This window comes from Cimex lectularius, unplaced genomic scaffold (assembly GCF_000648675.2).
Source record: "Cimex lectularius strain Harlan isolate CLEC.00 unplaced genomic scaffold, Clec_2.1 scaffold89, whole genome shotgun sequence".
In the NCBI taxonomy this organism is placed as follows: domain Eukaryota; kingdom Metazoa; phylum Arthropoda; class Insecta; order Hemiptera; family Cimicidae; genus Cimex; species Cimex lectularius.
Window position 1 is genome coordinate 1,181,418 of NW_019392722.1, and position 18,056 is coordinate 1,199,473.

The 18,056-nt window shown below is 34.3% G+C and overlaps 2 protein-coding genes across 5 annotated transcripts in view; one reads left to right on the plus strand and one right to left on the minus strand.

Moving 5' to 3' along the window:
* Window positions 1-18,056, minus strand: part of LOC106663605 — a 167,761-nt gene that overhangs the window by 40,065 nt on the left and 109,640 nt on the right. The window contains exon 2 of one of the 3 annotated variants that reach the window (XR_002910249.1): window positions 1,439-1,832. The exons of the other annotated variants lie outside the window; for them this stretch is intronic. The gene's annotated coding sequence lies outside the window, so the exon portion shown is untranslated. Of the gene's footprint in view, window positions 1-1,438; window positions 1,833-18,056 lie in introns of those variants that run through there. 3 annotated transcript variants of the gene reach the window in all.
* Window positions 1-18,056, plus strand: part of LOC106663599 (serine-rich adhesin for platelets) — a 113,044-nt gene that overhangs the window by 30,206 nt on the left and 64,782 nt on the right. The window lies entirely within an intron of this gene.

The window sequence follows — 18,056 nt, forward strand, 5'->3', positions numbered from 1 at the left end:
GTAATTTTAAATTGGTCTATAAAGTTTTATATATTTTAAAAATGTATAGACAGGCTAATAATAGTCCCTGTAAGTTTTAATTACTTCGCAAAGTTCATGTAAAAGGGGAGAAGAATGAACTTCTGGTTTTATTTTGGTTGGAAAACCGGTTTTCGCATGGAAGTCCTCGACATTTAACATTTTGGCGTCAACCTGCTTCTAGACGTTTTCCCTCGTTAATTCATTGTATTACTTAATATAAATTTCATGAAAAGTACGTTTCAAAAGACAAATTTACAATATAATCAGAAGCGTTTATGTGCGATGAGAAATACTGTACAAAATGTGAGAAAGGAGACAACCAGCCTTGTTCGTTTCAGATACCCAATGGATTCATGTGAAAATGTAAATTTGAATGTTTGGACACGGGTTGCGAGAACACTGGGAATGGCGTGATCAATGAACAATACTATCTCTCAAAGGGATAAAATGTAATTAACGGTACCGCATCGATAGGAGAGGGTTTGCTCTTTTGGGAATATTTGGCAATTTAGAGGATTGTTTTGCCAGAAGGGGGACAAGGCTTCGAGGGGGTTAAAAAGCGAGACCAGACGCATTACTATTCCCTAGATGAAGATGTCCAGTGTGAAGTTAGACCTAGCAATGACGTAATGAAAACAGCATTCCTCGCCCAGAGAAAGTGATCTGTTGACCAAGTCTGCTGTCCACATTGACTCGCACCTCTCGAATAATTTGCTCTTATTTTGATCTGTATGTGCTTTATAAAGTTTCCCTTGGGCACTTCCAGCATTATTTTTCTGTCACGTAACAGTATGATAATGAATGACACAAACTACTGATAGCTTAGGAGTTTTTGAAAAATAAAAACAAAAAACAACCATTATCCAATTTCCAGACAGTTATGAAACAAGCATTTTAAAACTATTATAATTTGATTAACTAAAAAAACAAGAAAAACAACAGTTATCCTATTCTTATCATTTAGTATATCTCATTCTTCTACCAGAATTTACTGTTTTTGAAATCATACTTTTCAGTTTTGTGCTTTCGAATTGGCCTTTTTCCTGATTTCAATGTGACTAAAATGTTATAGTTATATCAATTAATTATTCTTTTTATCGACTTCGTTGAGATGAAATGAATAATTAATTAAAATAATTAATATGGTCAATTATCATCTCTAAACTTTTATGTGTTAAAGTTATACATCATCATTAGTCAATTTATATTTTAGTAATTTATTTCTGCCAGAATCCCTGAAATCGATATGAAGAAAAAATATTTGTATAAAATTAAGTAATAATAAAGAAATAGGGGCGTCGGTGGCCGCAACGGTTTAGGCGTTGACACGGCGCTCATCACTGTAAGGTAAAGGTCCCGGGTTCGAATCCAGCGGCCCTGCATTCGAATCCGACATACTTACAAATGGGCTTGGTTGATATAGCCTCTGCTGTTGCGAACCCTCCTTAAAAAATAATTATGGAATATCAATTCATATACATGCTTATACATAAATACACATATAGGATTGAGTTTATGACTTGCCGCAGCTTGCCACTTATTCGAAGCTCCAGGTGCAGTCAACAGCTAGGACATTTTATACCCCAACTAAGTAGGGTGGTGGAGTACTCGATATTCATCAATCACGCACACGTACACTTCACTTTAATAAATACGTTCACTTTTAACATACGCGGCCGGAAACACAAAATAAGATATATATTATACTATAAGTACTGCATCAAAACAGTTCCTGTTTTCTCCAAAAGTGTGTCCTAGGACCCAAAGACTCATTGCACTGTTGGAGCAAGATTGTCATATCGCTCAAAAACCTAAAATTTATTATTTATTATTATCAATGCAATTTTCGTAATCATTTGACAAAAATTATAATTATACAGCAAGAACAAAACAACAGAAATGAAACGTTGGCAATATTTTTGTTTTTAAAAACATTTCTATAATTACATAAGTTCTATCTCGTTTATTATTTTATCTTTTATTTATGCAAATGTGATTCCGCCCAATTTAAATTATTTTTCACTTCTGTATTGCCAGTTTTGAAGGCTCATGATATCAATTCATCGATAACTAAAGAATTCGGTCAGCATCCAATCCATTAACCCTGAACCAGATTTTTATTATTATCTTTAATTTATTTTCCATTTAATATATAGCGTAGCTTTGGGGAGCTTAAAACGTATTACGTAGTATGTATGGAATGCTGTAATTTATCCCCAGGCCATTCTCTTATTATTTTAGATAAAATTGATGTTGGCTTTGATAGAAAGGAAGAGAAACCTACAAACAGCATCAAGTTCATTTAAAAAAAACTAATTTAAAACATTATATACCAAGAATTATGATAATTGGCCAAGATCATGCGTTGTGGGTTTTTGTAAGTTACACAATAAAACATTTATAATATTATTAATTAATTCTAAGTTTCTTTGCTTTACTGGTTCCTACTCATCCATGGATGATGCTGTTAATTTATTGAAAACTCCAATTTTTTCTCTTCATTAAAATAAATGCATTTTGGGCTAATTCCAGCCCTCTTCCACTATCAACATTGATATCTTTTATTACGTACATTTATATTCAATTAAAATCAATATTTTTACAACAAAACAAGATTAATGTGTTCGCCTGATATTTCGGCTTACATTCGTTTTTTTAATTACCTTTTATTTCTTTGCTAGTAGTTTACACTTCATTCTTTCTTGCATTGCCATATTTTTTTAAATATTTTTTCTGTATATATTTATTATGTTTTTTAATTACTAAGAATAGTTAATGTCTTGCTTGATATTTACGTAGTTGATATATACATTTATACATAGATTTTCTAACTAGTACAATTTATTATTTTTACGTTATTTTTCAACTACCTTTACATTTTCAGAATATCCTTTACGATTAGATTGAAATACATGTTAAAATAATCCAGCTGTCTTTTTTTCTATTTTATAATATTTAATAAAAAGTGCCGCCGAAAAAGTCAATTTATTTAGATGAAAGTGGTCAGTCCATCAGATATTTAACCATTTTAATGCATTTTATTTGGCCCATAATCACTGAGAAAATAATGATTAACTGTTAGGCAAATGGGCTAATACCTATCTAACTTAAATCTACATAAATAGATAGAATAGATTAACCTACTCAATCAAAATCATTCCTAATCTAATTTAAGTCTGCCTTATCATAAACCTACCTGACTTAACCATTCCTGATCTTGCCTAATCCTATATTATCATAAATCTACCCAACCTAACCATTCCTGATCTAATTTAAATCTGCCTTATCATAAACCTACCTAACTTAACTATTCCTGATCTTGCCTAATCCTATATTATCATAAAGTTACCCAAAACAGTAACTCTAACCTAACATTAACCCTACCTAACTTAACTATTCCTGATCTTGCCTAATCCTATATTATCATAAAGTTACCCAACCTAATCATTCCTGCCCTAACCCAAACCATGCGCACTCCCTGGTAACGCGAACTGATGACGTGAAAATGGCCAGGCAAAAAATTGAGTATCCATCTCCAAAAACATATACTTATATGTTTAAAAAAAATCTATTTTCCGTTTCGAAAATTCGCAAAACCCTTTAAATGCCTTGTTAAAAACAGATAAGAAAATATTACGAAATAAGCGTTGAATTTCAAGTATTAATGAAGACCACAAAGTAGAATGGAATTGCACATGTCCTTAACGAAAACGGTTCAGTAGAAAATTATTCTTCAACATTAATAAGTTAATTATTACTACTTTGACGAGTGAAAAAAATTCGATCGACAAACAATATATATGCAGATGGGAAATTAAACGAACAGGGATTTTTCAAGGCGACGACGCCCATTCGAAAAGAATCCAACTTGACACCCATTCCTTACAATTTTGAAATTTTTTACAACCGTCCTCACATTCATGACCTCATAAAGTCGTCTTGTAATAAATAAACATCTTGCCGAATATTGAACGAGAGATTTACGATTTATGTACCCTTCTGAGGAAGTTTTGTTATTATTACATTATTATGGTGATTATTACAATTACAAATTAGCTGTCGTAAATACAAAAACAAAATACTAGCCACGTTAGACGGAAAAAAATGTTTTATTGCCTAGTTTGATAAGCAGAGGTAGGGCAACTTGGTGACAGTAATTTTATTCTTATGGACTATTACAGGCCTCGAGGATCACCATGTTGGCAGTCCGAGGTAAGACCTCGATCTTATACATTTAGCCACCGAGGTTGGGCTCCAAAGGCCATCCACAGCTAGGTCATTTCAGCACCTCTCCTCCACCACTCTCTCAGTACACACAAAAAACACAAGAGATATCCATAAAGTCCTATATAAAATAAGCTAGTCTAGTTTCGTCTAAGATCATAAAATCTGTCTTTATAATTATCTAAACTGTAAAATTTTATTCTAATGTCTTGAATTGAACAAATGAACTGAACCAAGTAACTATGAAAAAATAATAATCTAGGAGGCTGCAATGCTTGGAAAATACCAAACTTCGGCTTCCGAGTATTCTTTTTTCTCTACCTCCTTACCACAGTAAACCTTCATTATTCACCAATAACGTATTTATAAGAAAACTAGTCCAATGATTTGTAAAAAATCAAAATTTAAAACTGCTAAATTCACAAGATGGTTAAGAAGCACGATGATGGGAAAAGTGGCAATGGCTGTATTTAAAAAAATCCTAAAGCCAAAACATGATAGTAAAGTTAAATCAGGTGTTTACTATTTCTTGATTGCTTTGTTTCAATTGATTGATTGTTATCCCAAAATTATTCTCTCACATTATTATAAATCGATCCTTTCTATGTAGATTTAGGAGAGGTTCAGAAATGGTGAAGACATAAACTCAGCTCAAATTTATATGGTTCAGCATCAAGCACGCCAAAATTGCAATCTATACTTTTCCATCAGCTAGCCCTTATTTTTATGGTTCGTTCGTGCGCGACCAATCAGTAGATAAAAGTTAGTTTTGACCCAAGTTTTATCCTTTTGAAGACTTGTATTGTACTAAAGAAGATTTGAAAATAATAGACCATATTTCAACGTTAATAAATGTAAAAGTGTCTAAGTCTAACATTATGCAGTGCTGACCCAAAATCAATTTATCCAAATAAAACTGGACAGTTCGTTCATCCATTTTATCCTACCTTGAACCAGATATTTATCGTTCTTTTCATTGCATTTAATTGTGCCATAGCCTCTGGGAAAATATCGAATAATAGTGAGCAAAGGGTTATTTCATGGGCAATCCAGATTTTTATTTATGTTTTAGAAACGGGCTTAGTGAGAGTGTAATTAATTGGCACACCCATTCATGTATGCGAATTTGAGACTGGACTTTCTTTTAATTGAATCTTTATTCAGAAAACGGGCTAATTTGTTCAATTCGGTCGTGGCTCGACTGAACTTTTCAAAATCGAAACGGGTATCGTGTAAGCATAGTGGAATGTTGGAATTGGACTTGTTTGAAATCGGTCAAATAAATAAAATAATACGTGAAAATGTTACTTCATCTAACAAAATAATTAGATATACAGCAGGAAAACCAACTTTTACGGTCTACAACAAGTTTTATTACTTAAAAATTCTGCGCAAATTTAATTTATACCATCCAATACATATATTTACAATAATATTAACATTTGAGGTAGTGGACATCAAAGTAGGAATTATCATACTGAAGAAATAGATTTTTATAGCAAACCGAGGAAAACTTACCTTGTTCGTCTTTACCATTTTTTGTAATGTGAGAATTTTTTATTTTCAAATTCAGCAAGGCTTACCAATTGGGAAACAGTTCTGACACCATAATCTAATCAGTTTGATAAATAATATATCAACGATTTTAATCATAGTTGTGTCAGTTACATATAGTTTTCTATGTTTCATAAATTTTAATGTAAGGGTATGAAGTTATGAAACATTTATATGCTGGATGCTTAAGATAAAACCCGCATACCTATTATAACAAGAATTCATACAAAATATTGTGCCTAAATAAAAAAAGCTGCTTTGAATTGATACTGGATCGATTTTATTGGATGACAAATCCAAATGGCAGTTGAGTCAGGTAGGAGTGGCTATGTAAGGTCGTGTTTGACTTTGATCGCATTGTCCTACTTTACAAAACATAACTATCAACTTGAAATTTCCGATCCAAATTTTAAAGGTCCCGCCGGTTACACGGGAGGAATTGTTTTATTTTACTCGCGCGTGACAAGCAGGAATTGTGATGTTTGTCTAAAATTGCATAAGCAGGATTTTTTCTCGGTTTAACCGCTTAAACTGGCTTAATTTGAATACTTGTTCTTTTTTTTCTCTCTGGGGACAGTGACCCAAATTGTTATTATGAGATCTTCAGACCGCAACATTATAGTAGTTAAGAGGTTCGGATTAACATGCGCTATCCGGGCCGTGGAAAAAGGTCCGTAACCATTACATAAGGGAACCTCTCTTTCATCATTGGGTGTGGCATCCTTAGCGCTTATTTAATTTTTTTTATTATGTTTTCTTTTCCTTCTGAAAAGGACTAGAATGTCACGCTATAATATTCTGTCAAAGCAAGCCGAAAAGCCAAAGGTTAATTGAAAACCGTGGAATGTTGGTTGGCTAACGCAAATCCCAATCCAAATAATTATTTCTATTTATTACTGGCAGATTATACAATTCGTAACATACGCTAGTCAAAACAGTCGTGAATAACTTGTTTGTTAAAATCAATTAGTTTTAGGATAACAAATCTATATAATAAACTTTGTCTCTGAAATGTCAAAAAGTAGTTTTTAATATAGGGGTAAAATTCTAAACTTCTATATTTTAAAAATATAGATAATGTAGCGTATTTTTTTAATTTTCTGTTGTTTGCTCATTGCATTTCATACGCAACTCTCAAGGAAATTAGTAAAAGAGAAAAATTATTGAATGATCTGGAGATTTGAATGAACAGAAAAGTAGAAGCAATATGTCAATAATTTAAGTTTTATTTAGTAATAAATCCAACGTCTATAGTCAAAATCAAGTGTTTATTATTGTTATCTTTCTTGTTGTTTTTATGTTCGCCCTAACACAAAGAAGAAAAGAAGATTTTGACGGACACACGACGACGATAGGCAGATCAATCGGCATAGTTTGATTTTTTTTAAATCTACTAATTAGTACATTTTTTCTCATTTTACATTGGTATATTACAGCTTTCTCAATAGTTTAGTTGATTACGAGGTTTTTGGGCCATCTCTGTATCAGTCTGGGTGTAGGGGTGGGTTATGCAGGGTAAATAGGTTGGGGTAACGGTATTACTCCTAAGGAAAATTTCTTTTTCTTGGGTGAGCTATTAAACTGAAATAAAAATTAATGGAGATTAAAAAGAAAAGTTTAGAAAAGTCGTTGAAAGTTTAAAAAATAGACGAACTAAGTCATATAAATCGCTGCCCTACTTCAGCAAAGACAAAATCTGAACGGGCCAGATAAAAAGATGATGGAATAGCTGGTTCGTGAATCCAGTAATGAACACGTTTATTCGGAGAATAGATGGATGGAACGTGTTTGATGAAAATCCCAGGCCTTCTCTATGAATGAGGTTTTGAATAATTAAGAAATTAGCAAAACAAATGTATTAGCCGAATTTAATGAAAGCTTATTTAAAAATAAAAATACATAACAAAAAATAACCAGCTGGTCAATTCATGCCGACCATGTTTGTCACCTCCTTGAACTCTATCGGCTAACAGTCTGACAACACTGCTATTCGATTCGACTTAACATCAACACAGAACCCACCCTCCGGGGATTGGGAGAGCAATGTTAAGTAGCCATACAACATACCTACTTTTCCTCGACCTAACACGACTTAACAGAGTTAACAAAGTTGACAACGATCGTGTGATCGTGGGGTTTTCATTAGCCGTTAAGTTAGCTTCAATCAGTTATTTGTTGACTGTGTGACTGGAGCTCTTCCGAAGCAATTGAGAGTTTAGAAATGGAGGATAACACAGTTGTGTCGCTGAAGAAAGCAAATAGGCTGCAGAGAGTATAAGGGATATGTGTGATGTAAAGAAGAATAGGATTGGTCCTAGAACACTGTCCTGTGGCACTCCTACTCTCAGATTGCAGTATTCGGTATCCTTGGCGATCTCGAAAGAATCGTTCTCTGAAGGATTAGGTACAAACTATTTGGATGAAAGCATTTTAGTTTGCGCATCCGTTTAACGGATGTAACACGTCAAGAAAGGCCCTCGAGTTCCTCAACGTGAAGCATATGCTGAGGGGAATGCTCAGGGAAAAACTGGTGATCCAGGAGAGCTTAAGAGAGCTTAGTGTCTGGATCAATTGTTTGAAAAGGATGAGTACAAAACAGAAGACGGTTTAAGCTGATTAGAAGCTATTTGTGTGTATTTAACAAAAATAATGTAGCCTAATGAAACATAAATATTATAAGATTGAAGCTTTTATTGAATTTGTTACTTAAAATTTACTACTGTTTACTATTGTATTTTTTTAATGTTGATTTTATGTTAATCCAGAAGTCTTTAATGTATAGAACTAATTTTAAATAATATACTGCGTATTTTGGAAACATTATTGAAAAAATCACGGTTTGATCAATTCTCCACACTTTTAACAAATAACGCGAGGGATTTCAACTCGTAGAAAGGCAGACTTCTGTTTGAAACGGCGAAACGACGAAAGTTGATAAATGTCACTCGAAAAGCTATAAGCGCGGACGAGATAAAAATCTCGATTCGCCGTGTAATCGGCTCTAAGTTAAAAGGAAGTAAGCTGTTCAACGCTTGCTTTCCCTTTCATTTGCCGAAAAAGACAGCCTAAGTGTTTCTAAGCAACCCACCGAGCATTGGGGGTTATGCAATTATGAGATCTGTCTTCATATAACTATTCTATTTTATAACACCAGCCGAGGCTGGTCATCGGCGTAAAAATAACGTTTTTCGGTTTACAAAGGCCATATTTTATTATTTCACTCCGTCCTAGTTACGAGGGACTTTTCGATTCCTATTCCTTATACTCCTAGAGTTGTAAGAAGTGCTTTCATCCTGCATATACTTCTGTGTCCCGTAGATCGATCAGCCATTTCTTACGTCTATTTTCAAATTAAAGTTGTATTTTTTTAAATGAATTTAAAAAAGTAAATAAGTTTTACAGAACGTTCTTGCCAAAGAGGAGCCGAATTTTTTTTAAAGTAATTTTTTGAAATATATTTTCCTGAATTTGTTGTGCATGTAAGTTTATTATATTTCATTCAGTTCTTTTTAAATCTACATTGAGAAAATAATATACAGGATTGTGTTAAATTATATACATTAAAAGTTAATAAGTAAAAAAATAGGTTTATTTTCAGTATCCTTTAAAAGCCAATAAATACAAATTTTCTTAAAATTTTGCTAAAACAAAATCTAAACCATTCTTGAAGGAGAAAATTTTGAGATAAAAGATCCTTTAAAAAATTTTTAATTTACAAAATTGTATTCAGCGTTTTTTCGGGTTTCAAAAAACGAATATCCACAGTTCTTTGATAAAAAAATATTGTAACCTACTTTGCTATATCGTTCATTCACAAATTGATTTTCTTCGTGATTTGCGAAAGTAGTGAGACATCTATTAGGCCTTTTAGCAGAGACACTTCCCATCAGAAAAAAACCGACCATCTGGTTTTTGCACGAAAAAAATGTCAAATTTTGGAAATGCTATTTTCTCATCCTTTTAAGACACAGATCTGCGGTCTCATGTTTTAGAAAATTTTACGTGTAACCAGTTGGCTTGTTTAAATATTTTCCTAGTTTCAGGCATTCGTCAGTAAATTCTTTGGGAACCTGTTAATTTTTCACTTTTTACGAAAACGTTGAATTGAGCTGTGAAGACAGCAAGTCGTCCTGGAGTGGCACCCTATAGCCGTATAAAATTTTAATAAGCTTTCAATTGATCACCTTCCACTTTGCCCGATTTCTCAACCGTTTTCGAGTTATTCGCGATTTTTAGGCAAAAAAGTGATTTTTTTTAAGTGCTCAGGGAAAAAACCCATCTCTCTCTACCGATTTTCAAGTGTGCTTAAATTTTGAACTGTCATGTTTTCGCAAATTTTACGCTCTACGACTTTTTTCCGAGGTCTTTTTCAAAAAAGTGAACATGGAAGCGAAAATTCTTAATTTTTCTTACTTTGATCTTGTGGCATACGGAATACTTCTGCTGTCGATGACCATTTGTTTTTAACTCATCACGGAAATATAACTTTTCCTTACCATTTTGCAGACGTTGTGGCAGTTTGGCTTCGAATAACGTATTGAAACAAAAGGTTTATGCATAATAATAAAAAAGCCTACTTGTTCAACGTAAAATTTTCCAAAACATCAGCAGGTCTGTCTTAAAAAGCTGAGAAAATATGCATTTCGAAAGTAGGCCATTTTTTCATAGAAAACCAGCTGATCGGTGTATATAATTTGTTTATAATATAATTGACCACCATTATTTGATTGTTTATTTATTAAGACTCTTTTCCCATTTTTTTTCTAAACTATCTTCTGGATAAGAAGATAATTAAATAATTGTAAAGTCGTTTGTAAAAACTGCTTCTATTGGTATGCCACTTTCAATTAAACAACTATACGGTAATTCTACGTTTCATCTGGCCCAAAGAAATGTATAAATTTGGAGAAATTGTACACCCTAATTATTCAAATTAGAAAACGTGTCGTAACGTTAATTGAAAAGATTTGCCAAACCTGCCCAAATCCTGTTACATTTCAAGCAATCTGGAAATGCAGAGGACCTTTTCCAGATCTGATTTAAATAGAATGGATCAGGTTGCAATACAACCTGCACACTGTTTTGAACAGTTGATAAGTGCCATAATTTCACCTTATCTCCATAATATTCTATTGAAATTGTTAAAACAGAATTCTTTTTTCTTTGTTTTGAACAGGCAGGATTGTGTCATACGCCTTTTACCTGTCGGTAGAATAAAAGGAATACTGATTGCGACGCGACCCTTTGCACTACGAATAAAGAAACTAGAAGATTATGATTAATGATCATGTACAAAAGGGTCGAATAAGTCTGTGTTATTTCCTTTGTCCTCTTGCCCAATACGGGAGCACTCGTCTGTGAAACGCATCTTTCATAAAAAGGGACGGCCGTCTTAATTCTTGTGGAAGGACAAAAAAAAAAGAACCAACTCCTCTCCAGACAAAGCGAGAGGATATTCTCGTCATATGTACCGGTTGATTTATCTATTGGTCAGGTTTCAAAAATGTTAATCGACCGTTTGTGTACAAGGCTTCGGTGAAAGGTACTGCTTAAAATTTGGTTCAAATATATTGTCAGGGTGTAATTTTCATAACGAATTTTGATTGATGTAGCCTGAAAACAGAGGCTTGACTTCAAACGTCTCTGTTTTTACATAATAATTACAAAAATACGCATTTTTGAGTAAAGGAAGTCAAATATTTTTTTCGATGTACAAACACAGAATAATACTGCATAAAAAAATTAGGGAATATAATATGTTGTTTATATAATGGTCAATCAATTCTAATCATAGAAGAAACATTATGCAAATAACATTTTCTCCCCAACTCCCTGTGAATGTTTGATTCTCGTTCGAAATCGACCGAACTTTTGAAGGACGATGGGTGGGCGAATTAAAACAATTAGGCGTTTGAAAATCCAAAACAGAGTCGGTTTCTCTTTGCTTTCTTCGGCAAATCTTGGAATAATGTCATCTAATTATATGTAGTTAGCCTATTATTAAATTATCGGCGAAACTCAAGCAGGGGAGTCTTCTGTGAGTGTGCTTCTTAAAAATAACAGTATTCTCTTTGTAAGAAAAAAATCGAATTTAAGGCCAGCAGCATTCTTTAATAATAGGCTTTATTTGAATTTTGTTTTGAAACATTTTCCTCGTATATAATTACATGCCATGTAGCGGGAGGGACTAACGTAATTTGAGAGCTGTTGTGTGTAACTGAAATAAAGAATAAAATATACTTACTTAGATAATATAATGTAAATAGATTAGATTATATAATATTTTATAAATGAAATTCTTATTTTTTTAAATCACAATTCGATAATTTTTTGCCTTTCGAGGATAATTTTCAACAAAAGTCAAATATGTACAGTCTTGAAGATCAGACTGCGGGCAATGTATCATTTTATCTATCTGCCAATATACCTATTTATCCATCTATCTATACGTTCTCGTTTTCACTCTTCCTCTCACTATGTCTCTATTTATATCTTTGCGTCCCATACTTACACACTTTCCTGCTCTCTCACACTCTCTCTCTCTCAATATCACTCTCTCTCCATCTATCTACCTATCTGCCTGTCTATATATACTCTTACATTTTCTCTCTACTTCTCTGTCTCTATTTATCTCTTTATCTCTCCCTTTCACTCATTTTTTCTTTCATACACACACTCTCTCTATTTCTTTCTATATGACTATATTTTCTCCTTTTCACTGCCCCTCTCTATTTATTTTATACCTCTCTCTTTCATTCGCGTGCTCTCTTTCACTCTCTCTTTCTATCTATTTATCTATCTATCTATCCAGCTATCTACCTATATGTCTGTCTATTTACACTCACTCATTTTCTCTCTACTTCTTGATCTGTAGTTTCTTTTTACCTGTCTCTTTGACATATTTTTTTCTCTATTACACACACTCTCTCTATCTTTCTTTCTATCTGCCTATACTTTCTCGTTTTCACTGTCCCTCTCTATTTATTTTATACCTCTCTCATTTATTCGCTTGCTCTCTTTCTCTATTTACCTTTCTATCTATTTATCTTTATCTCTATTTCTCTAGGCTTCAGCCTCTGTTTTCACTCTCCCTCTCTCTTTCTCTCTATTTATCAATCGTTATCTTTCATTTTCACTGTCTCTCTTTCTCTATTGTATATTTATCTCTCTCTATAAATGCATAGAATAAATTTTTATACTTCAGCCTTTTACGATCAACCTGGTTGCTCGCTGTTTTGTTCTGGTCGAAGCTGAAACTCCCAAAGTACAGGGTCATCACCCTTCAGATTAAAAAAAAGCACGATAAGTTCGACTTACGATTGGGCAATTTCATTATTTTTTTTAAATCAAATTTCATAAAACATTTAATTTAGGTATTCCTAAAAATCTGGTTTTTGTGGTCTTTGATGTCGTTTTTCCCGGTAAAAGTGCAAAACGAACTTCAGATAGCGATAAAACTTTTGTAGGATTTATTTTCTCAGACGTAGTCGTAGACCCGCTTACGGTCTTTAACCCATATATTTTCCTCTCATCAGCCCTAATGACTTTCTCTGGTGAAAGAGACATGACCATGGCGCGAATCAGTCTGAGCTTGCAATCGCAGAAAGTAGGCGTTCTTATTAGTATTAGACAGGTTTGAAAAGAAAGGAGTTTCTTCGATTAAGAAATTTTTTCGGTTTCAAGATTAGTCTTTCTCATTATATTCCTGTTATCTTCAATGATTGTGACATGCTTTAAAACGTTTTCTGTTCTTTCGCATGTCATGCTAAGATGAATGTATTGAAGTGCACGAAACATTAATTTTAAAATAATGATTTTGTTTAAATATGATTCATTTTAAAGCTTCGTTACGTTGACGAATAGTTGAGTGTGATTTGTTTAGTATTTAAACAGAATATGATGATCAAAGATGTTATGATGTGGTTTAGGATCGCAAAGTTGGAGGGATTACTTAATCGTTGAAGATGATCTTTCTATGCCAGAATATCCTTGAATTAATACTTTCCCATCACACCGCAGGTTGTTACAAAAATGTACGATAAGTTATGTGTAACTGCAATTTTTATCCTCGCTGGCCTGTCTCTGGGCAATAACCTTTTTCTGTGAGACCCGAGGTTGTGTTGAGAATGTTTTGATTATGTCAGAAGGTTTTTTTGGTTTGTCAGAAAAGTTTCCCCACCTTTGTGTTGAATCTGCCCGTATTGTCTGAGAATGAAAACCGGGTCGTTAGTTATACGATAGTTCGGGACGTAACGAACCGGTCGGTCCGGCGGGGCGAATAATCATCCCGTTGCCCAATCCCATCGGAGGAAAATAAGACTTCGATTGCTTCTGATTGAGGCTCAAAGGACAACACGGTGCCCTACGGACCAGGGTTAGGGCGTTGTGCAATTAATTGTCTGTTCGCCCGGCCCGTCTCGCTTTCTTTCATGTGGGCGAAGATGAATTAGAAGAATTACGTGTTCGTTACACAATCGCGGTGACATATGCCGACTGCCCTCTGCGAACTTCCTCATTCAGGGGCGAAGTTAAAAAAATGGAGATGAAAAAACAAAAATAATATATTTCATTTACGAAGAACGCTAAAGAGTAAAGCCACCATTGTACTTGTCCACATTCTTCGTTGCAGCAAGACTTGAAGAAGTGTCGTTAGGAAAAATACGTTTTTTGGTCAAAGTAAGATTTAAATCCACTTATGCAAGTAAAATCCAGCAAGGATTTTAAAACAACTCCTTAAAAAAAGGATATCAAAAGTTAAAATTAAGCAAGATTTATATTAAGTTTGGTTGCTTTTCCACTCTTGGCCAACAATCGTCGAGTTACAAAAGCGTACCGGATTTTATCCATCTCCTTTATATTTTATAATATGATAAGACCTCGTGCCGGGAGTACAAAAGATTTCTCAACAGCGCCCGCCTATTACGACGGCGGGCAGAAATCTATTATGGTCATAATGTAATTTATCTATCAATGGCCGGAGCTGGACGATCGGGCCGGTATTCTGGGAAATTTAGCTTTCTTTGACGACACCAGAGCTTCTCTTTCCTAATGTAGAATGGGTTTTCCTTACTTTCGACTGGCTGACCCGATTGGAAAAGAAACAAGGATTTTTAGAGGTGAAATTTCCCAATTGTCTCACAATTGAAAAGCTAAGGTCACGACTGTTTTTATTTTTACCTAGCGTTCGAATAAAATGGAAGAATTTTGATCTCTTAGGTTACCATCAAAATTGTCCAATTATATTTACACAAAATACTGACCAAGCTTCCACATCATCCTTCACTTCAAAGATGAAATTTAAACTTATGTTTCTATACATTTTGTATTTTAAATATATAATGTGTCGTAATTTGTATATAAATACTTACTAGTAATGTTCACAGTACGTAATTCATGTATTACACACACAATAAACATGCAGTATTTAATACATACACATAAAGTTTCATACAGTACAAGAGTTTATTTAAAACGTCCTTGTGTATAAAACAGTTTTGGCCCAAAATAAGACATCATTTTTGAAAATATCTTTTTCGTCCACGTACGATTTGAGTTTGGACGCTTCCTTTTGGTTTCCAATTTAACCTAGGCGATTAGTCAGAAGTTTTTCGGCTTCTCGACATCTTCTGTGGTGATGTTTTACAGGTTAGGCTCTGCTCTTTCTTGTATATACGTTCTATTGGTAGAGAGGTTCTCTATCACTCATTCTCTTTCTTTCTTTTTCTCTCTCGTTCTCTCTCTCTCTCTCTCTCTCTCTCTCTCTCTCTCTCTCTCTCTCTCTCTCTCTCTCTCTCTCTCTCTCTCTCTCTCTCTCTCTCGCCTATCTACCTATTTATCGTTGTATATACTTTATAATTTTTTTGCTATCTCAATTCACCTTTTCAGTCTCCCTCTCTCTACCTCTCTCTGTGTCTGTCTTTATCTTTACCTCCCTCTTTCACTCATTCTCTCTCACTGTCTTTCTTTCTTTTTCTTTCTCACACACACACACACTTTTTTTCTCTCTCTCTCTCTCTCTCTCTCTCTCTCTATCTATCTATCTATCTATCTATCTATCTATCTATCTATCTATCTATCTATCTATCTATCTATCTATCTATCTATCTATCTATCTATCTATCTATCTATCTCTATCTATCTATCTATTTATCTGTATATTTATCTCACATAATAAATCTCACTGACTTCGAGTTTGGTGACGTTTTGGTACCTTACGAGTTTGATCTTCTCGTTATGCAAGGGAACTCCTGTCAGAAGATGTTTTTCGGCTTCTCGCCATCTTCAGTGGCTGGATTAGTCTGAGGCCTACTGCGTCCACGAAAATGGTGGGGACGTTTTGCTCGAGATTTAGGCGTCCAAAATATCAACACTGAGCATGTCAAAACGACAGCTAAAACAGCGGTGACAGGCAAAGTAGGAGGATCGAAAAGAACCAAGGTTCATCATCTCCTGGCCAAAACAGTGAGGATATGTATTATTTTGTCAAACGTGTACGTTTTTGCGATTAAGCCGACACCCCAAGATAACCACACAAGATGACGAGAAGCCGATTTCACAGTTTAAAACAACATGGCTAGACAGAACAGACAGAAACAACAAAACATCCCAGACCACAAGATTTGACATTCATATAGTTTTAAAATTAGATAAAAACGAGCATAATAATAATGCGTGACGTCGGGGTTTAAGCAGGGCGAGACGACACGCTGACTCCCTCCGTTTCAGATTTATTTTGTCTCGGTATTTCTTTGTTATAACTAATAAAATAGGTGCATTTCACTTTTAAAACATATACGATTTATCGAACGGTTTTTATTGGCTGACGTCGCTCTGGGCTTGATCAAACATTACTATAATATTTCTGATTTTTTTTATGATAGCATTTAAAGCACTATTTGAAGACTCTCTCTCTCTCTCTCTCTCTCTCTATATATATATATATATATAACNTGTGTGAGAAATAGCTTGTAAATTTTCGGGTGAACTATTAACCAACTAAACATCATCTGTCCTCGGAAGGTGACTCAATTTAAGTTCTCCTTGAAGGATGGTTTTTCCAGCACCAATTCTTTCACTGGTTGTCTTTTTGTCTTCCCAGTTATATTTACAAGAAAAGATTCAAGCTCATGTTGGTTGACGGTCCAAAAGACTTCTTACAAGAAAAAAACTTGTGGTTGAATAGATTCAAATGGTCAGGGAAAAGTTTCACAGATTGGATATTGTCATCTACAAATGCTAAGAAGCCGTATCAAAGAGGTTTCATACTTGCGGATTAAAAATGTCATTTTTAGCCGTTCTGGTTTCCGGGCCGACGAGAAGAAGAAAACCGCCCGGAACAAAGGAGAGTGTGCCGGGTTGACCATGACTCCGAAAGGGATGGTCATTCGTGACCGCCGCAACCGCACTTTCAGCCTTCCAAGTTTCGAAACCGTTCTGCCAGACTATCCCCGGGTTTTAAAACTTGAGCTTCGCACGACTGTTGCAGAAAATAACCTAATTGCCTTTTTCCGACCGGGGCAATCTGTCCGGTTATGGTTGCAATGCGCCGTCGTCGTGTTGCAACATCCTCATAAGAAGTTCACATTTTGACTTGTTTGACAATTTCTGATAATATCTGTCTATCTTCGCCGTCTTGATCTATCCAAAGCGTTTCAGCATTTTGCCGTCTTTACAAAGAACCACCACAGAAGAGTCTGACGGATAAAGAGAGCGAAGTTTAGCAGAACCAACTGGCAGATCCCAAAATATATTAAATATATGATATTTAAAAATATCATGAACAAAAATCTACTGAAACGCAACCAACAATACATATACAATTAGAACTAGACAAAGAAACAACTTGGTTATTAAAGAATTTTATAAAAATAATTTAATAAAGAAGAAGAAGTAGAAAATATGACCTGAAGAACGATTGAATTGGTCGATAAGTTAGCAGTAACTTTTATACAAAACTCTATCTCTGTAAGCACGAATGTTTTTGTATATCTATTATTTTATAGTAATTTTTATCCATGGTAACATCAATAATGCTTATTTTTATTGTTTTACATGTTTCTGTTACAAAAACACACACACAGACACAAACATCTTCTCCATCATTTTCTCTCTCTCTCACTCATATACATTATCTCTCCATCACACACTCTCTCTTTCTATGTTCCATTCTTTCTATCTCCATGTCTCTCTCACTATCTCTTTTTTCTCTCCTTGTCACTCTCCCTCTATTTCTCTCTCTCTCTCTATCTCGCTCTCTC